This window comes from Sceloporus occidentalis, unplaced genomic scaffold (genome assembly GCF_023333645.1).
Source record: "Sceloporus occidentalis isolate IW3139 unplaced genomic scaffold, rSceOcc1.0.p SCAF_8, whole genome shotgun sequence".
NCBI classification, from domain to species: domain Eukaryota; kingdom Metazoa; phylum Chordata; class Lepidosauria; order Squamata; family Phrynosomatidae; genus Sceloporus; species Sceloporus occidentalis.
In genome coordinates this window covers 35,989,336-36,012,617 of record NW_028316988.1, presented here as the reverse complement: position 1 = coordinate 36,012,617, position 23,282 = coordinate 35,989,336, and the positions used below count along the sequence as shown (strand labels likewise).

Sequence of the window (23,282 nt, the reverse complement as noted above, 5' to 3'; positions counted from 1 at the left end):
GTTGTAGCAGTGTATCTGCAGTAAACAATGCAATAAAGCTTAACCAAGATGTGTTTCTACTCTATCTTATCCTACTGTAGCTCCGTAAGGTTTCTTATAACAGGCAAGGTAAACAGCAGCTGCATCCACAATCCCTTACTTGAGGATGCATGGGAAACAAAGCAGAAAGAAATGGAGAGAGTAGTTGAGCCTGCTTTATCAATACCTTGGGCATGTTTAAAAAGCATATAGGTATAAATTTGCCCATTAAATAAATAAAATGGAGGCTGCTGAATGAACTCTGGATATGTTTTGGAAGAAGCCTTCCAGTGGTCTCTAGAAGGGTTAAAAGGGATTTCTTTGCTTATACAAAGGCTTGACTGACCTGGTTGTTTCATTCCATGTATGCATATTAATAGTTTGGAATAGATGCTTTGCTGAAATATGATGAACTGCTCTCCCTTTTTATGGCTTTGGGGACCTATCCCTATTCATTCTATGTTATTCCTGCCTCTGGCACCAAGTTTTCTGCTAAAGAAATAATGCCCAGGAACACATCTACTTTGTTAGGCAAAGTCATGTCCACATGGAGGGAAAAAATGCCTCTGATCAGTGGTGGGTGATCCAGTACCTCTTCCCATCCATAACTTGCAACTCCCCACCACAGCAATTTCACTTTCCAGTTTGCATGGTTCCAGCGTATTTCTTTTGCATGCATGCAAACTGATGGTGCAAGCACACAGTAGCACAACAATACTATTAGTACACTGCACCGATGCTCAGGGGAGTGTGTGGACAGTGCTGCCATTATCGGCCCACTGTGAGTGCCAGTTGTGTGGGCAGCTCACATCCTTGTGGATCTAGAAGCCCCAATGGTTTTTCTGTCAGTCCAGGCATGGCCTGTGATATATCTGTAGTCAGCTTGTTTGCTTTGCAACTGGAAGTTTATACTCTTAACCTATGGTTTCCTAACTATGGTTTTGCATTACATTCAAACTGTTCCAGAATGTCCAATAACATCCCAACAATGATACCTTTTTATTGGGCCAACCAAAATGCACAATTACATTTTGTAAGCTTTTGAAGTCATGCTGGCTTCTTCATCATGTCTTCCAGAATGCATTCAGGGTACTTTGTTACAAGCCACATAATGTGATGTGCTTTGGATGAAAGCGTATATCACCAGTATCCATGGTGTTTTTATTTGAGCCATGCCTTTACTCAGAACAGATGCAAGAAAGATGAATGGCATTTTGTTCCAGGAGTTGGATCAGTTTTTATGTCACCTCTCACGCACATGTGTGTGTGTATATATCTATATATCTATATACACGAACACAGACACACACATATTGCACCATACTGCTGCTGCAAAATGTCATGTAGCCATTATCACCTGGGCATGAGTTTTCGAGTGTGTGATTAAAAAGAACAAGCTACCCAGACAAAAATCTCACACGGCTAAATGGAGTCTCTGAAGAACGGCAGATCGCATCAGCTGGGCAGGCAAATTCTTCCATTAAAATGGCATTATGAAGTAATTGATAGCTAAAACAGAGAAAGCCTGGGGGTTACGGAAGGGGGGAGAATTGACACTGGGTAAGCACACTGCTGGAAAGGAGCTGGGATAAAAAACTGACACCATGCAAAGCACTGAAAAGCAGCTGTAGTCTCACCCAATGAAAAAGAAAAAGAGGAGGAGGAGGAGGAGGAGGAGGAGATAAGCCAAAATACAAATAAATATAAGCAGACATAATAAAAGTCAAAGTGGCATTGCTGACATTGATCTGAATAGCCAACCCGCCCCCCCCCCCTAAAAAAATCAGAATTGCTTCTAGATTAGGAAAGTTCCTTCCCTGGACTACAACCGGAGCTGGCCTCGTGTTGTGTAAAAGAGGGGGATTTCAACAGATGTGGCTTGTTTGCAATTCTGTGTTATGCACAACCATAAAGAGTACAAAAGCCCTGCCTCTTATTTCACTTGGCAACCCTATTGCAAATGCATGCACCTTGAAAACATATCCAGGGTGGCCATATAGCAAAATACAATAACATCATCCCAAATCCACAAAACAATGATACCTTCAAAAGTTTGCAAGATGTATTTTGTGCATTTGGGTTGGCCAAGAAAGGTAGAACTTTTTTTTTTTTTGTGGATTTCCAATGTTATTGTACATGCACCTTGAGTTTTGAGCAAATGAGGTTGAGCAGACAAGGTGGGGTATAGGTTTGAATGGGTTAGGCAGGTAAAGGGTTCCCTTTAGGAAAGCAGAATTGGTTTACTTCTCTGCCTCCTCCTTTCCATGTCAACATCTTGAAGCATAAAAAGAGTTTCATCCTTGTCACCTGGCTCCAACATACAGCAACATGTGAGCCATGAGTCTGGGAAGCCCCTGGCTCCAATCTTGCTTTGAGTATTCATGTCCAGAAGCCTAGCTGGATCGGTTCTGTGGAATTAAAAGCATCTAGGCAGAGTCAAAAGAGGCTCCATTCACACTTACAGTTAAATTGGTGTGCAATCTGAATTGATGGATCAATTCGACAGTGGAGCATGGCTCCCACTACATTTGCCCTGATTGCACCCCCTCCCCAACAATCCACTTGTTGTTCCCATTCACAAATGAATCGATTCAAAATGATTTGGTTCCAGCCAGCCAAAGGGGAAATTTGAATCAATTCCGATCTGCATGTGGTTCACGCTTGCGCAGATTCAATTTGTCGAAAAAGAAGCAGAAAAAAATCAGCGGCAAACAGACATGAGTAAAATGGGTCTAGCGCATGGCCTCCCTCTCAGAATTGCTCCAGCGATTTGGATTACGTGGGAACTAGGGTTGTTTGAGCTGGTTCAAACCAATTCACAATCTGATTTCAATGGTAGTGGGCATGAGGCCAGAGAGAGAATATGACCAAAGGCATTATTCTAAGGACAATAAGGATGAGAAGAAGAATTTTCAGAAGGAGGGAAAAATGTGTACACACACAAACACACCGGTTGCTCCATTTCCCCTTACGTTGTGAATAGGGGGAATTAAACCGGTTATCTTTTTTCATGAAAAGCAAAGAACAATAATTGAAAAGGCACAGTGAAGAGGGGGATTATTTACTTGCAGAAAGGAGAGGAATGGTTAAGTTAGCTTCAAGGATATATATGTCTGTGTGTTTAAGAGAGAGTGAGAGAGATGGCATAGTGTAGTGGTTTGAGCATTGGACTTCGACTCTGGAGACCAGGGTTCAAATCCTAGCTCAGCCATGAAACCCACTGGGTGACCTTGGGCAAGTCACACTCTCTCAGCCTCAGAGGAAGGCAAGGGCAACCCCCCCCCCCCTGAAGATCCTTGCCAAGAAAACCCTGTAAGAGATTTGTCTTAAGGTCACCGTAAGTCAGAAAAGACTTGAAGGCCCACAGCCCTGCATACACACACACACACACACATTTCTAACAGGATTTTTCTTGCTCCCAAATTCTGAACAGGAAGGTTATGTAATGCTTGTCTTTTACACTTGTATCACAGGCTTAGATGAAAACCTTCCTGGGGAATAACGGCTTCAAATCTAGCCATAATAGCAGAATATTAAATCCACAGCTTGGCAAGGGTCCCATTGCACTTGTTCAACAGAAAGCTTTGTTACTCTTTTCACCTGCCTTTTCAAGATCCTTCCTTCCTTCCTTCCTTCCTTCCTTCCTTCCTTCATAGCTGCAATGTCTTTATCTGCCTAATAACCTGCCTCATTTGCTCTATTGCTGTTTCCCCGGAAATACACAACAGACATGCCCTCCTGCCATCCTCTTGCCAGCTTGCTCCTTTGAGCTGAAATGAATGGGAAGTGAAATGTTTTGCATTCCCCTAAATACGTCAGTTGCTCCAATGTCACTCTCCCAAATACATTTGCATTCCTGCTTGGGAAATCTTTGAAAGAAGAAAGAGGGAGAGTGTTGTTGATAGCTAACCCCTTCCACCTTGCGCTGCAGCAATGAAAGCGATGTAGTCTGACATCATTGGGGGGAGTTGTTCCAGCTTTTTAGGCTGCTATGAAATGATGGATCGGATCCCCGAAAAAGGCACAAATTGCCATGGCTTCTCTAAAGTCAATAGGAGGAGAAGGGAGTGTAAAAGGGGAAACAGCATTGGAGTGGGATTTATAAATTTATTTTTGCATGCTGATGATAGTGTTGGGGATGTTGTTTTATTGTCATTGTTTAGGCCTGCTAGAGCCATGCCAGGGAAAGAGAAAACACAATTTGTAGGTTATAGCTACACTTCTGTGCCTCCATCACTATCTAGTATAGCGATGCCAAGAATGTTGTTGTTGTGGGTCGTCAAGTCATTTTCAACTTATGGCGACACTAAGGTAAACCTATCATGTGGTTTTCATGGCAAGTTTCTTCAGAGGGGGTTTGCCATTGCCTTCCTCTGAGGCTGAGAGAGTGCGACTTGCCTAGGATCATCCAGTGGGTTTCCATGACTGAGCAAGGATTCAAACTTTGGTCTCCAAAGTCATAGTCCAACGCTCAAACCACTGTTCCTCACTGGCTCTCCATGCAAAGAATAGTCCCAGATATTTGGTTTCTTGTTGAAAAATGGATTTCCTAACAGGCAGGAAAACCCATAGGAAAGCATAATAGAGCTGCAACCGTTTTACACTTTTCACTCAGTATGTGCACATCCCAAAACGTTCGAGGGGGGAACTGGACAGAGAAACATGTGGCCTTTTGTACAACAAGAAAGAGGGTGTCTTGTAATGCAGGAAATGTGTCTGCTGTGTATTTTCTATGCAAGAAATGTATTATTCCGCACAAGAAATATGGCAGTGGTGGTGCAAAAACCCCTGATATTTTTCTATAAGCCGGAAGATAGGCAGTTAGATGAAAAGATGAGAAAGTAAAGGCTTTTACTACCCCCTCCTTGGGAGCTGCCATTTTGTTCTCTGAAAGGAACTCAGTAAGCCACAGAGGGACAACCTGCATGGTTCAGTAGTGTGAGAATTACACTATGACTCTGGAGACCAGAGTTCGAATCCCAGCTTGGCCATGGAACCTTACTGGGTAACCTTGTGCAAGTCACATCCTCTCAGCCTCAGAGGATGGCAAATAGCAACCCTGTGACTCAAGAAATGTGCCAAGAAAACCAAGTGATAGCTTCGCCTTTGGGTTTCCATAAGTCCAAAATAATTTGAAGCTGCAGAGGGCATTTTAACTATACCTGGCACTTATGCATTTTAATTCAAAAGGCCATGAAACCCACTGGGTGACCTTGGGCAAGTCACTCTCTCTCAGCCTCAGGGAAAGGCAATGGCAAACCTCCTCTGAACAAATCTTGCCAAGAAAACCCCACGATAGGGTTGCAAATGACACGAAGGCACGCAGCACCCGCAACAAGCCACAGAGGGCATCTTAATTCTCCCTGGCACTTCTGCGTGAAGAAAACGACTCTCCAGCAGCAGAGGATGGCAATGTTACTAAACATGGCTGAGTTTAAAATACCGACAGCAGGCTATTTTTAGCACAGCCGGCACCTCTCCAACCCTGACTCCCTCCCGCCTCATGGCTCTGCGTTGAGAGAGCTGATCAGAATTAAATAAAGAAAAAGGCAACAGTTATGACTGGAAGCACACTCTCTCTCTCTCATTTTCTCTCTCTCTCTTTTCAGTTTCCATGACATCCGATCTGGTTATCCTTGGTATTTGGGATGAAATTTGTGATCAGCCTCTGGTTGGGGACAGGGGTGATCTTTGTCAGGTTCATATAGGGAAATATTCTGCAGCCATTACAGAAACATCATTTCAATGAAACCCTAGAATGGAATAGATTTCATTGGAGACATGAAGGAGTTTCTCTCTCTCTCTCTCTTTCATTCTCTCTCTCAATATTACTATCGATCAATTCTTTTTTAAAGATGCTTCTGTCTACTTTTAGCAGCTCCGTCTGCTTTTGAGGTGCACGATGGTGTTGTAGAAAGGCATATCGCTCCTAATCGTATATAGCAGGCAAAGCAATGGGAAACAAGAAACCATAATTTAGGCCAAGAGCAAAGGGAAAGATCATGGGAGATTAACTTGAGTCCTCTGAATTAAAGCAGGCAGAAAGGGGGGGGGGCGCACAGGTAATCTAATTAATTTAGGTCACAGATCCATGGAGATGTTCTGCTTTATTGCAAGTCCCACTGAAACTGATTGGGAAGATGCACAAAAAGCACAACTGGTTGAGCAAGAATCCCTCTATCTGCTGTCCTCGTTCAATTCAATGGGAGCTGGTGCAGGAGGATGTCCAGGTGGAGTGGCTGCAAAGGCCTTAAAACAATCATGCAAGCTCTAGATGTAGTTGGACTGCAACTCCCAGCAGCCTGAGCCAGAAGAGCCAATGCTGGGAGCTGCAGTCCAATGACATCTGGGGGTCTACCTAATTCTCACCCCCTGCCTTTAAAATGTCTTCCATGCTCTGTTTCATGGTGTGGGCATATTAATCTTGTTAGAGACTTACACAATTGTATCTTCTGCTATCCACATGGTGCTGTTATTTGGACCTTGCCTATTCAGCTCATGGCAATGGGAACAGAGTTGCACATGCAGAACCATTGTTCATGCACATACACAAAGGGGTATATAGCACAAATGTGAATGCACAGTTATGCAAGTGGGCCCACTTGTGTGCATGCATTGCACATTGTTTTGATTTTGTATAAGGAGTGCGTAATACTCAAATCCTTGCTCCGCCATGCAGACAAACCCACTGGGTGATCTTGGGCAAGTCAGCCTCAGAGGAAGGTAATGGCAAACCCTCCTCTGAACAAACCTTGCCAAGAAAACCCTGTGATAAGTTCACCTTATGGTCGCCATAACTTGAAAGTGTCTTGAAGGCATGCAACAACAATTGCTAGCATAATGTACCCTTGTGGGCAGATATTTACACTACACTGAGAACATGTTGACTTTGGTTCCTAAACCCCATAGGTCCTGATTATGGGAAGGGGAACCTATGGTTCTCAAGATATATTAGACTTCCAAATCCCAGAAGTTCCATCCAGAATCACCTGTAGCAAAGGATTATGGTAGTTGTAAATCCAAAACATCTGGAGGATCCTGAGTGTATCTTCAGTAGAGTCTTCAGTCCTAAGGTTACAATTCTGCTCACCTTTTCCTGGGAATAAGCCCCATTGGATACAGTGGGATTTATATCTGAATAGACATGCCTATGAACTGCATTCCTACAACCCAAAGGCAACAAACATTTGGCTCTCAAAAACTACCACTCTCATCACCCCCCCCCCCTGACAAGAACAATAGCAAAGGATTACAGAAGTGGTAGCCTAAAGCATACAGAGGGCTTTGGTACCCGACTGTAATATGCACTATGCAAGTCTGCAGAGTTCTTTTTGACTGCTATTGAACTTCAACAGAATGTACTTCTGGATAAACATGCAGATTGTGCTTTTAAAGATAATATATAATGAATGTGTGGGTGGGGGGGGGGGGGGGAGAAGATTAGATACTACTATTCTTGTATCAAATAGATTTTCCCCCTGCTCCCATTAATAACAATGTTTTATTGCCTCTGAGTTTTACTACAAAATCTTTACCTTACATATGTTTTTCCTCCCATACTGATTAAGCCTCTAGAAAGTTTCTTTGATCTTCTTTAAAACACAAAGATTTGCTTTGATTCTAGCTCTTACTAACTGCAATTTATCTCCTATGCTCTTCCCCCATCCTTTTACCTTTCCTACAGATAAGCCAAAAGCAGCCAGGGAATATCTTGATCCTACACGAAACTGGATGCACAGGAACAACAGGGATAACTCACCCCATGAGTGGACCATGGAGCACCATTAAACCAAAATGTACACTAAGGTGAGCAACTCTGGCTGGTCCAGGGACAATTTTTCTTATCGTGGGGTTGCACAGGTAGCCAAAAAATGCTAAGCAGTCTGTCAAGGCTGTCAAATATACTTCAGGGTTTGAAGAACAGGTCATTTTGGCTCTTCAGTTTTGTAGGTGAACCCTGTAACTGGTTTATAAGGTGAAATATTGCACCTAGAGTCTTCCAGAAGAGGTAATTCTCTCTCTCTCTCTCAATCTCTTGCAAATAAATGGACTATGCAGGGTCAATGAATGGCCACTTAAACTCCTCTGGAGGGGCAAACTTCGGTGAATGTTTGTTGTTGCCACTGTGTGCTTTCAAGTAGGGATGTAATTCCTCACTAAGCTTCTTCTTGAAGGAAGCAACAAGTAATTTTAGCAATTTTCTTCCTGCGGTGAGTAAGTCTCAGAAAACCGTGCAGTTTTGGAAGCCTTTTTGCAATTCCAGGCTTGTTTGTGGAAAATTTTCAGATGGCTGTTTTGCACAGGGCACAATATTTTCTGCTCCTCCCGTTATAATTTCTGCCTCCCAACGATTGCTGTGCACACCCCTCCCTATATTTTAATATATGGGGAGTTGTAGTCCAAAAAAAAAAAGGAGGCAAGATCTAGCATCCCTTGAATCCCATTGTGGGAGAAAGGAGGGATATAAATCCTGAGAATACTTAAATAAATAGCAACAGCCAGGAAGTGAAACAGAGCCTCCAAGTTCAAAAGCAGCATCCTTGTGTTACAGTAGCTGATGGAAAGAACCAGCAAAGAACAATCATGTGCCAGATTTATGAGCATGCCAGATGTATCCAGATCATGGGTGGTGTGTAGGATTGGGATTTAGGAGAGCAATGTTCAGGTCCCTGCTGAATGATGAAACTCAGCCAATATCCTTTGGACACTCTTTCATCCCCTCTCAGACTGATGTACCTCAAAAGGTTATTGTAAGGAGATAATGGGGAAGAGAAAAACCATGTGGTATAATAAATGAATGGACAGACAGACAGACAGAGTTGGAAAGTCAGAGCATATTACAGAGCTGCAATAGTTTCTGTGGCTTGGAGTGTAAATTGTCTACCGTTATTCCAGGTTAACCCACTGAGGTTAGAAAGTGCCAGTGGATTCATCTTGCGGTACAGCAAATCAATAATACAAACTCCCCAAGTCTTCAGAGCTCAGAATAAACACCAGCTGCATGGAACGGAGATGGGGGAATGGCTTTCTTTCTGTGTCAAATGGGCTTTCCAGGGGCCTGCCTGAGCACACTTTAAGCAACTGAAGGTTAATAAAGTCTAGATCGTGTTTGTCTTTCCCAGCATGGATTTAAAAAAGAGAGATTTCCTTCCCATCGTTACAAGATTAACACTGAGAGCAATGTCAAGACTGAAGTGACAATATTTGGAAGCCCCTTTCCTGAAGTTTATTCTGAAGGTGGGAAAGGTGGCAGCAGCGGTGAGTATGTGGTAGTCAAGGTCCAAACAAGAGTTGGCATAGCACTTGCTGGCATCGCACAGTGCTCAGTTGGTATAGAATAATGGGTATGATATAACTTTCCAATCATATATCTCCATAGGTTTGCTGAGTATACCCATGTAGGCAGACTGATGGAGGGAGGGCAGGGAGGGTGATCATTATTCTGGATGTGGATCTATTTTCTGTGCTTTTGACTTCTGGAGGCTTCCTAAAACTAGAAGTGGCCCAAAGTGCATTTCAGGTTTTGGAAAGGAAACCATGGAGTTTAAACAGACAAGGCAAATTGGAAGTATAATCCAATGGCAATCTGAACGCAATCATGGGGTTTAACGTTATTGCGTGATAGACTACCACACACAATTTTGGTTAATGGGAAGTCAATCCGAATGCAATCATGGGGTTTCACGTTATTGCGTGATAGACTACCACATGCAGTTTCGGGCAATGGCAAGCTATTTTCAGGCAATGGGAAGTTAGTTCGAATGCAATTCGAATTCATGTAAATTCGCTGAACTAGTGAATTCATGTGAATGCGTTCTGGCCCTACTTTCTTTTTATTCGAAATTAAGAGAAATTCCTCCCATGTGATAAACTCCCATGATTTGTGCAGTGCAGATGCAGCCTTAGGAACTACATAGATCCTTATTTTGCCCATCCCTGGTCTAGAGGCAGGTGGGTGAATTGAGTGGCAGCAGTTGCACTGGCGTGGCTGGTGTGTCTTGCTTGCTTCAAGATCATCTTCATGTTTATGAAAGCAGGTGGAACATATGTCTGCATGGATAGAGAGTGATATGCTTTCTGGGCAAAGCAAAGGACACGGTTTGGAAGCTGGGCCACCCAGCTGGGTTGGTTGTCAAATGCCAGCCAATCTGCATTGGTTTGGAAGAGGAAACATAACAAGCAAGCCATCTGCAAGTAACTCCCCTTCAGGCAAGGCAGAGGTGGATGGCAGGAGTCAACTGAGCAATGTTTTCCTAATTTTGCTGGATGGTTCCTTCTAGTATTTACTTCTGAAGCTTGGTTGAATGTCAGTGATCTTGCAGGGTGTGCACAGGGAATAATCATCTCTTTTTCAACTTTGCAATATCAAATGGTCCTACAGGGAGCTGAGCTGTCAGCAAGGTACCTCAGTGGAGCACAGCCACAGAACTGCAACAAAATATTGTAGCATTGATAGCTTATGATTAGAGTGTTAGGAACTTCATTCTGTTCCCCCACCCTTTGCTTATTTGAGTTGATAGCCAGTGGTCTGAAATAGCTCTTTCATGCTGATCCTACAAAATTTCACAGGGGCATAGATTTTTGTGGGTTTTTCAGGCTATGTGGCCAAGTTCTAGAAGTATTTATTCCTGATGTTTTGCCAGCATCTTCAGAGAAGATCTTCATCTTCTCTGAAGATGCCAGTTAGAGATGCTGGTGAAACATCAGGATATCCATACAGAATGTGCATATAATCTTATGCATCATATAGGAATTTTTTTGTGTGCGTTTCAAGATATCTAAGGGGGGGAAAAGACCAAATTACACTAAAAATCAGAGGTGCATTCTCTAGACGCTGTCCCATTATGGTTTGCAAGAAGTATGATCATGCTGCACCAAGCTCAGAGAGTGCATTAAGAAAAGTATACAGAACACTATTTTTATGTATAATGTGTACCGGCAGACTTCATTTTGTCCCCGGATGATTTATTGGTTCTTTAAAAATTCAAGAGAATTTAAATTGCCCTGTCTTGCTCACATCATTCACTACTACCTCTTGGTCTCTTAAATATTCTGTCAGAACAACGTCTGGGAGTGTTGTAATGAAAAATAGGTGATAATGAGACGAATAGAGTACTTGTGCTGCAATCTTATTAACTGCAAGAAAAAAAGAACTTCATTTCATTTCTGAGTAAAGCGAGAAATTCCAGAATGGTTACAAGAAGTTGTTTTGGACTCAGAAGCAATAAGGGAGGAGGTTTAGGATCATACAATACTGTGATTTTGCTTCAACTATAGAAATGTCAGTAGATTACGGAATCAGTGGATTCGCCACAACTGGGTTGGAGATCTATCATTCTACCAGACAGCCTTCCTCACTCATCAGTTCTCTTCCTGGACTCCAAAGAGCTGTGTTTGCAAAAGTTTGTGACTACAATTTCCAGAATCCCCCGCCTGGACCCTAAAGGCCAGAACTTCAGACTACAATTCCCAGATTGTTTTACTTCATATTGGCAGTAGCATTCTGTGAAGTTGCGATTAAAAGTTCTAATTTTCACAATGGTTGCATCTACGTTGCAGAATTAATGCAGTTTGACACCACTTTAACCTCCATGGCTCAGTGCTATGCAATCCTGGGAGTTGTAGGTGTGCAAGAAGTATGATCATGCTACACCAAGCTCAGAGAGTGCATTAAGAAAAGTGTACAGAACACCATTTTTATGTATAGTGATATCAGAGAGCTCTGGTACCACAACAAATTGCAAATCTCAGGATTTTCAGTATGGTATCTGGAGGGCTACAATATTCTTACCCCATGCCTAAATGGGGCCACACAATTCTAATATCTCAGAAATGAAAGCCATTTGACTAGACACCTTCTGATAAGCGCTTGAGAGGTGGGAATTATGCTACACTCTGAATGTGTTTGAGCTGCAGCTCCTAGCATCCTTTGCCATTGGCAATGCTGGCTAGAGCTGATGGAAGCTGCAGTTCAGCAACATCTAGTGCACAATGCACTTTCCATGCAGGATCTAACAGAAGCCACTTAGGATAGTGCAACCCTACTTTTAAAAAAGACACAGGAAAGGGAAGGATGTATAAACAAAAACGAGAACAAATTTAGAAGAAGAAAAAAGCAAAGCCCATGATACATCTTAAAAAGTCTGGGAATATGCAGTTTTACTCCCCGGACCCCTTTCTGAAAATTCATTTATTGCTCAATCTTTAAGCGTACAGCGTATGCCAAGTAATTAATATCTGCAGCAAACTTGAGCCGAACTCCAGCAAAAGTGCAATTAGTTATCCTCCAAATGCCAATCTATTATCCTAATTGCTAAAGGATGCACAGCTCTCTTGTTTGGACAGGGAGGCGCAGATCTCCTCTTTGATCTCTTTTGATTTGGGCACTGATGATCGGGTCTGAAAAGTTCTGACAGGTAATTAACTAGTTCAAAGGCAACTTATTAAAAGAGGAAGCTCTAATCCTGGTCTTTGCAAAAGGAGAGGCCAGGTTTCTGAGGATGGCGTCCCAATGCTGGAAATTTGGCAAGTGGCAAATGAGGTTGTGTAGGGTTTCCAATGAGGATCCGAAAGCAGGGGAGGAACATGCATGCAAAATGTCTACAAGCTCCAGGAGCATTGTAGGGCCTGGAAAAAAAATCTCCATGTGTGTCCATGTGTCCTCTCCCTATATGTGTCTGTCTAAGGACTGAGGTCCCACCATTGAGGACACAGGAGGGGGCCTTTTCAGAGGTGGCATCTCAAATACAAATGCCCTCCCCTTGGATGGAGGCCTGAGTTTGCAAGAGCTGAGCAGGGCTGTTGATAGCAAGGTCTGCTAGAGTTGTCACGAGTCAAAACCGACTTGATGACAATGAGGAACGATATCAACCCATTTCCATCTATTCCCAGTTGTCACCAGGGCTTTCAGGGTCAATCTGAAGGCATTTGCAATCTGTGCCAACATAGTCGGTGGTAAAGGATGGTGGAAGTTGCAGATTAAAAGCATCCAGAGAGCCATAGTTGGCTTTGTTGTTTGCTGTTGTGTTCCTCCAAGTCATTTTTGACTTATGGTGACCCCAAGGCGAACCCATCACAAGATTTTCTTGGGACGTTTCTTCAGAGGGGGGTTGTCATTGCCATCCTCTGAGGCTGAGAGACTGTGACTTGCCCAAGGTCACCCTTTGGGTTTTATGCTCTTCTGTCCTATTAGCAGATTTGTAGGGAGCACTATGCATCTGAGAGGTTAAGTGGAGAGAACATCATGGTCTTAATTCAAAGGATGCTTCCTTCAACTGCTACATCCTGCAAAGTGAAAGAGGGGAACCAGTCTTGAATACATTGTTTCACAAAATTATATTGGTAGTCTATTATGCTTTGCTCCAATGTGCAGGACTGGATGAACTTACAGCTCCCTTCCAACTCTACGGTTTCTGTGAAACCATATCAAATATATTCGCCTTTAGTTATCAAGAACTAAAGCAGTGACACAATGCTATTTAATATTAAATGCCTGGCATCCAAGATTTTCTGCTGTGCTAGGCTTCTAAAATGGTGTGAAACTCCAGGGAGCGGAGCTGAGACGGATAGGTTTTTGTAGCAGGTGCCGGATGTGTAAATCTACCCAAGCTCTGCAACCGCTTTGGTTGTTTCTTTTCTTCCTCCATCCCACCCACAGCCCCAAAGGTCTCTTCTTATGTGGCTGTTCGCTGTTACTTCCAGCAAGAAGTCCTATGAGAAACAGGTGTTTTTATGTGAACTGTGCTGAGCAGTGAAATTCACCGCCGTGTTTAACGTGACTTAGCATGTCTGTCTCCATGGCTTAAAATAGGCAGCCAGGCAGGCATGTTTTCCCATCATGTTTGTAGATGGGCATCACACTTGGGGAAGGCTGTAGACGGCTTGGAACAGGTCCAGAGGGAGGCAGGGGAAATGAACATGGTGTCTGTGTTGGAAAACAAGAGGAACTGGGTATGTTGAGGCTGAACAGAGAAGGTGGCACAGATAGGAGAGCTCTCTTTGGATCTTGGAAGAGCTGCTCCCCAGAAGAGAGCCAAGAGTGACCCTTAGAGAGTCGCTTTTGGGGAACTAAATACTTCTGGGGCCAGATATCCATCTGTTGGGATACTCTAGCTCTAAATTCCCTACCTGGAGCAAGGTGTTGGATTAAATGACCTGTGTTTTGAAGTTTCTGTTGCATATTTGTCTGTACCTGTATTAGAACTCTGCCTGTTGCTCCTAGGTTGTGATGCTCAGTTCTTACATTTTTTTAGTCTTTTAGTTGTTTTTGCTTCAGCTTTTGTTTAAAACCCTGTGCTATGGTCACCTTAGGGTCACCATAAACCGGAAACGACTTGTAGGCACACAACAATAACACTTAATACTGTAGAAATAATGCTATTTGACAGCACTGCCATGACTCCATCCTACAGAATCATGGGATTTGTAGTTTTGTGAGGCACCAGCACTCTTGGGCAGGGAAGGATAAAGACCTTGTAAAAATACAGATCCCAGGATTCCATAGTATGGAGCAACAGCACTTATAGTGGTGTCAAACTGTATGGAGCCCTGGTGGTGCAGTGGTTAAATGCCTGTACTGCAGCCATTCACTCAAAACCACAAGGTTGCGAGTTCAAGACCAGCAAAAGGGCCCAAGCTCGACTCAGGCTTGCATCCTTCCGAGGTTGCTAAAATGAGTAGCCAGACTGTTGGGGGCAAACTAGCTTACTTGCTAATTAGCTTACTTGCTGTTCACCGCTATGATCTTTGGAATAGCGGTATATAAATAAAACAAATTATTATTATTATTATTATTTATTTATTTATTTCTACAGTATAGATGCCCCCTAAGTAGCTTATACAGAATTCTGGCTGTTCTCTCTCTTTCTCTCTCTTTCCAGAAGAAAAGATGTGCTTTTCTCTACAGAATAACTCTTTTGCAACACCTTGTGGCACGGAATATCAGGAGAACATTGTGTAAAATTCTCAGTGCTCTCTTTGGCCTCCTGACTGTTGAGCAACTCATTTCTTAACCTGTGAATGAATCTTCTTCCCATCCCTCTTGAGATGTTTGTCATGGCAGAAGCTTTCATGGGTTGGGGTTTCATGGCTTGGATGAAATAGCCCAAAGGTAGGAATCATCCGCCATGTAGAATGTTGTTGGATTACAAGTCCCAGAAGCTCCTGAGAGCAGATCCAATGCTGAGGGATGTTGGGAACTACAGTCCGATAACATTGAGATGGCCACATCATTTCCCCTGTTCTAATCCATGGAAGCATCTAATGTAATAAAGAATGTAATAGTCTGTTGGATGGTGAAGGACCTTTTGTTGTGGTCTACTGCAACACTGTGGGCCTCATTCTAGAATTTGTTCTCTGGCACACTCTTCTGGAATGCAAGGAGACCGGACTAGAGTGTCGTCACTGCCCCATTCTGAGCAAGGCGAAAATGCCATTTGCTATTTAAGTTACCAGGCAAGGCTCCACTTATTTTCATTGGCCACTTTGGAGTCTTACTTAAGACAGTTTGGAATGGTGTGTTCCTTCATAGCCCTGCTGACTTGGCACAGTTTCTAAAGGGAGCGGCTTGTCTATGTTGGCTGTGGGATTCTGGAAGCTGTAGTCCAACAAGCAACATATCCAAGCTCTGATCTTCTCCAGTCTAGACTCAGGTTGAAACCAAGACAACACTGTACATGTTGAGCCTTAATATTAAAAGATACCTGCTTGTCCTAATATGAGCTTGCCTTCCTCTTCAATTTGCAAATTTGCTTATTTTTGTTTTGTGGTGGGTCACCAGGACATAAAGATAGATTTTCTTTTGCAATAGTGATTGCTCAGGGATGCAACTTTGAAGGAATTACATGCCTATAGGTAAATGGATTTTAAAGGTAGGAAGTATGCATCTCCCTTAACTTGTGACTTGACCCTTAGACATTAAAAAAAAGTATTTTGAATATCCCATTTTGAGCCACAGCCCAGAAAGGTATCCAGAGCGCTGACTCAGCAAGTGGATTGCACTGAAGCAGCTTTCCCTTAGGCAATGTTTGTTGTAACCCAATCGGATGTGTGACGTGAAGAGGCAAACTTGCCAACAGGTGCTGCATGCCACAGACTCGGGTTGCTGCTGGATCCAGCAAGGCACAGTCAAGGAGGGAAAATACTTTATCATGGGGGCTGTTCCTTTCTGGAAGGAAGCCAGCTAAATGTTAGACCTGCAAAAAATGGGGAAACGGTTGTAGAGGAGATGATAGGGTGGAACAGAGAAGTGGATACCTTCCAGAGATGTCCATAAATTACATCTCTGAAGAGGCGTAGACATGTAGGTGCCTAGACAAAGCCAGCACTGATGTAAGCTACTTTTCCAAGGGAGCACAACTGAGAAGGCCCTCTTCCATGTCTGTATTGACATCACAGAGGACGTTTCCACCAGAAGACCTCACTCCTTGAGCAGCCTGATATACAGAGAAATGCTCCCTCAAGTATCAAAGTCTCAAGCCACTTTGAACTTTAAATCTCATCACAAGCAACTTGAATTCAGATGAGAAACTGTTGGCAGCCAATACACTCCAGCCCCATTTCTCCCTGCTTTCCACCTGCATACTCACTGTCACTCCTCCCAACTTGCAATGGGGAAAAAATTCTCATGATACACAAATGTTGGTTTTTTTTTTTTTGTTTTTGTTGTTTTTTTTTTGGTGATGTTTAGAGGCTCTCGTGTCCCCTTTGGGATGCTGGCTTCCTACTTGCAATGGCAGTACATGCATTGTGTTTTGTTCATGGTGTCCTTGACTTCCTTGTAAGCCAACTAGTCCCCTGCCATTACTCTCTGCCAAAGACTTGCTTTTTCTGTGTGCAGAAAGCCAGCTAATGTCAGTTTGCATGTTCTTAATTGGTATCTCTGGCACATGCAGCAAAATGACCTACCCATTGGGTATTTTTTCCACAAATGTGGTTTCCTTCCTTCCTTCTGGAATTTGTTTTTGCATGAAAGAGATTTTGGAGGAATTACTGTCAGGTTTACAGCATGGCACAAAGAAAAAGATGCTGATTTTTAAGGATGCTCTGCAAGACCTGAGCCCTTCCATTAGTTGAATGAAGCTATCACTGCTGTGTCAGGCTGTGTCTGCACTGCAGAAATAATCCAGGTTTACACCACTTGAATTGCCATGGCCCAATGCTGGGAATTGCAGTTTGTTGTGGCATCAGAGCTCTCTGGCAGAGAAGGCTAAACATTTCACAAAACTTCAATAACCAGTATTCCATAGCATTGAGCCATGTCAGTTAAAGCAGTGTCAATCTGGATTATTTCAGTAGTGCAGGCGCAGCTTCGAGTGGCAGATGCTGGGAGATGGCAGCAAAGTGTTGGAAGTGAGAGAGATCTGGGTGAAACAGCCTACATTGCTTTCCTTCAGTTGGCTGATTTGCTGCTTTAGTCTGATGCAGCAAAGGAAGATATTATCCCATTGTGAGGATTGAGTTAGTATTAAGATACAGTATTCGCGCTGCTTGGCATCTGTGTATGGAAGAGATGACGTGAAGATACCATCTTGCCTACTGCTCAGGCAGTGAAAGGTCTCGGGACAGCTGGTGCTTTCACTTGAGGTTTGTATGCTAGCAATGTGTGTTAACACACTAAATAGGAATAGGAGTACTGGAGAAGTGTGAAGAGATTGGCAGGGAGTGGAGATATGCATGTGAAAGAGGGTTGGTTCAGAGAAGGGTGGATCCATGAGGAATGGGAGAGGAAGAATTGGATTAAAGCCACACTGCACAGTTAGAGCAGTTTGGTAGCACTTTCGCTGCTGTGACACCATCCTGTGGAATCTTGAGATCTGTAGTTTCACACGGTGCTTAGAATAGAGTATTCCTGAACTATAGACCTAGATTGCTCCAGCAGAAAATTTTAATTATTTCACCAATGGACAACTCCCAGGATCCTGTTGGAGGTAGGCATGGTGGTTAAAGTACTATGAAAGTGTTATGATTGTGTAGTATGGATATACAATACCCTTAGAGTGTATGTGAACTGCAGAGTTGCAGCACTTTGGTAACACTTTAACTCTCATGGCTTTGCCTTATGGGATCTTGGGATGTGTAGATTGATGAATACCTAGACTTCTCTGCTAGAGAACTCTTGCCTGTTCCCCTGAACTACAGCACAAAATTCTCTAGAAGAGAATTTTCACTCCCTCATGAAACTACAAATCCCAGAGTTCCCTTTGATGGCAGCAAGACAATTGAAGTGGTATCAAAATGACTTGCAATCTATGCTAGCATCATCCCTATGTTCTGGGGAGGCCCTTCTCTCTGTCCCACCACCCTCAGAGGGACATTGGTGGGAATATGGAAAAGATAGGGCCTTCTCGGTGGCTGCTCCCAGGCTCTCCCTTTGCAAAGAATTTAGAGTGTCCCCCTCCATCCTATCCTTTTTTTAAAAAGGCAGGCCTGCAGACAGGCCAAAATAAAGCTGCTTCGGGTCACTTTGGAGGTCTTTAGGAACGGTGCATAGCTTTGGCATGGTTTCTGGCCTCTCGGGATGCATGCATCATTTAAACATCATACCTCCAAACTGAACCGAAGCAGCTTTATTTTGGCCTGTCTGTACAAGCTCAAAGATACTTTTTTGTTTGAACAGGTTTTGGAAGACTGTGGCTGCTGTCACACTACAGAATTAATACAGTTTGATACCATTTTAACTGTCATGGCTCCATCCCTATGGAATCTTGGTGTTTGTACTTTGATGTGGCACCAGAGCTCATGGTCAGAGAAGGCTATATATCTCACAAAGCCAGAAATCCCAGAATTCCATAGCAGTGGGGTAGTTAAAGTGCTATCAAAGTACATTAATTCTGCAGTGTAGGTGCATTGAACCATAGTAGTGTCAAACTGCACTAATTCTGCATTGGAGACATGGCCATTGTAACAAAGGAGAAATGCTTTGCTTGTCTCTTCCTGCATGGCAGGGGGCTGGATTGGATGGCCCTTGGGGGTCTCTTCCAATGAGTCTATGATTCTATTACATTGGACGGTGGTTGCCTATCATGGGGGCTAAGAGCTCCGGGGGTTATACTTAAAGTGACCAGTTGTAATGGTGGCCACAGAGTAGCCACAGAGTGATGACCAGGACTGTCAAATGTCCCTCCTTTCTTCTCTTTCTCCTCTCCCTAGACTTTCCTTTCTAGTCTCTTTCTTTTGCTTCCAGAGGAACCCTCCATGCTGTAAGGTGATCTGACCACAGCTGCTTTCTCCGGCACAGAGAACAACTTGGGAAAGTCAAAACAACTTGGGGGAATCCTGTTTCACGAAAAATAGAAGCAGGAGACACCCTCGTGACTTGCCACTTGGTCCTCCAAGTCCAAATCTTCTTTGCTGGATGGAGTTTTAGCCTTCCGGCAGTCTCCGGATTTACACGGTTGTGTCTCACTGGGATATTTTTGACAACCAAGACTAAGGGGAACCAGGAGAGAAGAGCCCCCCCCCCCCCCAGACTGAGAGCTGTGCTTTGGATTGTGTTTGTATTTGTGGTGGTTGTTGTTGAAGGACAGAAGGCGAGCAAAGAGCATGTGGCGAAGCAAAGGATTAATCCAGGATTTTTCTTAAGAGTGCCAGGAGGAACCTTTGGCACAAGAATAGTTTCTTGCATTCAGGTAGGTGACAGCAATGTTCAAGAGGTAGAAAGGGGTGCATGCTAAGCTTGTGGGTGGATGGACACAGTAGCACACACATACATGCTTCGCAAATCTAAATGATATGCGAGACTCTCCGTCCATGTTCACACCATCTGCATTTCAAAACTTCTCTTAGGATTTAGAGAGAATTGCACAGAATGCAAAGCCAGCCTTGCTGGATCAGACTGAATCCCACGGTGGCTTCTGGAAAGCCCAGAAACAAGACATGGAAAGAAACCTACTTGTGCTTTGCTCACATGCTTACTAGGTGAACATGAACTTTCCATCTGTGGTCTCTTTCCTTAGGGCACAATCCAGGGTTTCTCAAAAGGCTACACCTAATGCCCACAATAACCCTATTTTGTGGTTTCCCAGATGTTGCGTGGGTTTCTTTTCCGACATTTAAAAGGCTGACATGCCTTCCCCTTAAAGCAGTAAGATGTTTAAGCTAAAATGGATTGGGATTTTTGGATCCACCTTTTTGCCTTTAGCCCCATCCATGACCATAATGTGGGCCCTGAGAACTCTGAATTTTTTTCGTCATGATCAAGGTTCTCTACTGTTGATCTTGAGCATCTTAGCTCTCCTCCTCCTCCTCCTCCTCATCATCATCATCAATGAATTTGGTAGGTTGGCTATAACCTGGCATGGTGTAGTGGTCTGAGTACTGGACTAGGATTTCAGGAGACTGGGGTTCGAATCCTTGCTCAGCCATGGAAACCCACTAAGTGACCTTGGGCCAGCCACAAGCCAAGTTCCCTTCCATTTGCAAAACTTCAGTTGAGCATTTGGAGATAAGAGTCTGGTAACTGAAAGAAAAAGGGCAGGCAAAGGGACCAAGGGAAGCCTACACACAGCAAGTAGAAGAGTTCTAGGTGTGAACGGTTTTCAATGTCTTGCTTTCTGCAAGGCTAGAAATGTGTGGAAAGATGGAAAATTTCACTGGGGGTGTGTGTGAGAGAGAATTCCTGTTTGGGTAGACAGTCTGCACTCCAAAATCTGCACTCCTTGGTACATCACAGAGAAGCCATGATAACTGAAACTGATCTGTAGTGTAAAAATAGATCCCCGGACATATTTTAAGTGAACAGTATTACTTGTAAATTTTAATAGCAGTCAGGAAGGTAAAGAGCATTTGCTACCCTCCCCCTAAAAAAAGGAGGATAGAATATATTACTTGACTAAGATGTTTGCAGTTGCTGAGAAGGAAATGCAAGGGAGACATATTTGTCTGTTGCTGTATCTTGTATGGATATATATATATATATATGGCTATTATTTTTTTCACCTTTGCTTATATTTTGCATTGCAAACTAGCTCTTTTGCAGTTATTTGCTCACCCTAGTCAATGAATGACTGTCAGTGTAAATATGTGCATGTAATTTCTCCCAGACGTATGTCCCACGGTGTTCAATGGGCTACATGCACATCTGATGTTTTCAGACTACTAGGTATTGGATTTTTTTTATATTTGAGGTATAGCTTCTTCCTTGCTTCTTTTTCCATTAAAGTTCATTAGTTGGTTCCTGTTAAATTATGATGGCTCTGGCACTCCTAAACAGTCATTAATGTAGTCAGGTCCTTTTGTTGTAATGTGCCTTCAAGTCACTTCCAGCTTATGGTGACCTAAAGGCAAACCTATGACAGGGTTTTCGTGGGAAGATTTGTAGGGGGTGGGTGGGTTGCCATTGCCTTCCTCTGAGGCTGAGAGAGTGTGATTTGCCCAACGTAACCCAGTGGGTTTCCACGACTGAGCAGAGATTAAAACTCCAGGGTCCAAGTCTAATGCTCAAAGCACTATACTATGCCAGCTCTGAGGATCGGGAGGACTCTGTGATAAAGATGCTAATGAATACTCTGAATATGGATTCTCTCTTTAATAAGAATTTTAGAGGCAATTTTTAAAAATGCAGACGCAGCTGAACAGCTATCTAAGCTAGACAGAGCTTTCCACTTTTGTCTGTTTCACTGCTCTTTTGAAGGTCTTTCCCACCCCACTATATGCAGAACTCTACCCTCTTTCTTCTGTGCAAGCCAATGTCTCCAAAGCAAAGCAATTAAAAATAAATTAATGTGTGGATTCATGAAAGAAAGGCAAGCTGAAAAGGCCCCACAACAAAGTTTCTTATTTAAAAAAATGCTTCCATGTTATGTTATATATTCTTACATCCCCCCAAACCATTCACTTTTCCCATGACAAAAATTATAGCCCCTTTCTAGCAGCAGCCAGCCCCAAGACTTGTTGAGTTTGAGCATAGATCATGCCTTGAATGAGAAACCCTGCCCAAATGCAAGCAGACAAAACCCACGTTCTCAAAACACAGCTTTGGTTCGGGTGTGCAAAATGTTCCAGGGAGAAAAGGCGGAAGGAAATTCAAGGATGAACATTGCGTGACGGCTGGTATTTTATGCCCCTTTGCCATTGTCTATGCCAGGGAGTGCAATGCAAAACGTGAATTAATTGCCGTCAAGCCAGACAGCTCCAGAAGGGAAATGTTTCCTGCTCATTAAATCCTGTCTGTGACATTGTGCCTGGGTCAGGCTGTTGGGGTTCTGACTTCCATACAGCAAACTGGGCAACGAAGCAGAACAAATCTGCTGGATTGGATTGGGTTAGGGGAGGAATGACATCAACTGGGAGTGCACACCTCCTTATCGGCATCACCAGCACTCTTAAAGGGCTGCTGCTTCTGGCAAGCCATGCAAAAAAAAAAAAAAAATAAATAAGACCCCAGAAATGATGGTGATGATGAAGATGATGAATTCACTTATGTACACACACACACACACACACCCTCCTTGCAACTGGGCTTCAAGGAAGTTTACAAAAATTAAAAGGAAATACAGACACATGCAATGCTTTGTGTTGGAGGCAATCTATCATTGTTTAGCCATTCGGTTTTTATTAGGGTTGCCAAGTGAAATAAGGGACTGGGCTCCTGTATCTTGAGGATGTGGACAAGAAGGTATTTCAGAAAATGTCACTGGCATGAGAAGCAACACCTGATGAAATTCTCTCTTAAAGGGTCAAGATCCCTGTCCCTTATTTCAGATGGCAACCTCAGTTTACATTGCTTTGGCCAATAGCCACTGAAAGTAAATACAGTGGGCCCTTCTTATCAGTGGGGGTACCATTCTGGATCCCCCCTCCATGGATGGCAAAAACTGTGGGACTTCAAGCCCTGCGGTGTTCAATAGTGGTGCACACAGCCACTCTGTCAGGATTGCATGCAAGCACAGCCATTGAAGTGAATGGGAGTTAATGTCTGCGGATGCTAAAATCCACAGGTGGCAAGTCTGTGATTAGCATGGGCATGCTGTACAATATATTTAGGGTTTTTTTGTTGTGCCTTCAAGCCATTTCCGACTTAAGACAACCCTAAGGTGAGCCTGTCATGGGGTTTTCTTGGCAAGTTTCTTCAGAGGGGGTTTGTCATTGCCATCCTCTGAGGCTGAGAGAGTGTGACCTGCCCAGGGTCACATGGTGGGTTTCCATAGCCCAATGCTAAAAACACTACACCATGCTGGCTCTCAGGGTTTATGCCAACCCATGGGATCTTAAGCTGGGAGGTCAGTAATCCTTTAAGATACCTCCCCAAATATATTTAGCTGAGC

General features: G+C 43.4%; 1 protein-coding gene across 3 annotated transcripts in view; it reads left to right on the top strand.

The window, feature by feature from the left end:
* The first annotated feature begins 19,201 nt into the window (after positions 1-19,201).
* Positions 19,202-23,282, top strand: part of LOC149308685 (fibroblast growth factor 13-like) — a 153,007-nt gene continuing 148,926 nt past the window's right edge. For all 3 annotated transcript variants that reach the window (XM_089536296.1, XM_089536291.1, XM_089536295.1), the window contains exon 1: positions 19,202-19,646. The gene's annotated coding sequence lies outside the window, so the exon portion shown is untranslated. The remainder of the gene's footprint in view (positions 19,647-23,282) is intronic.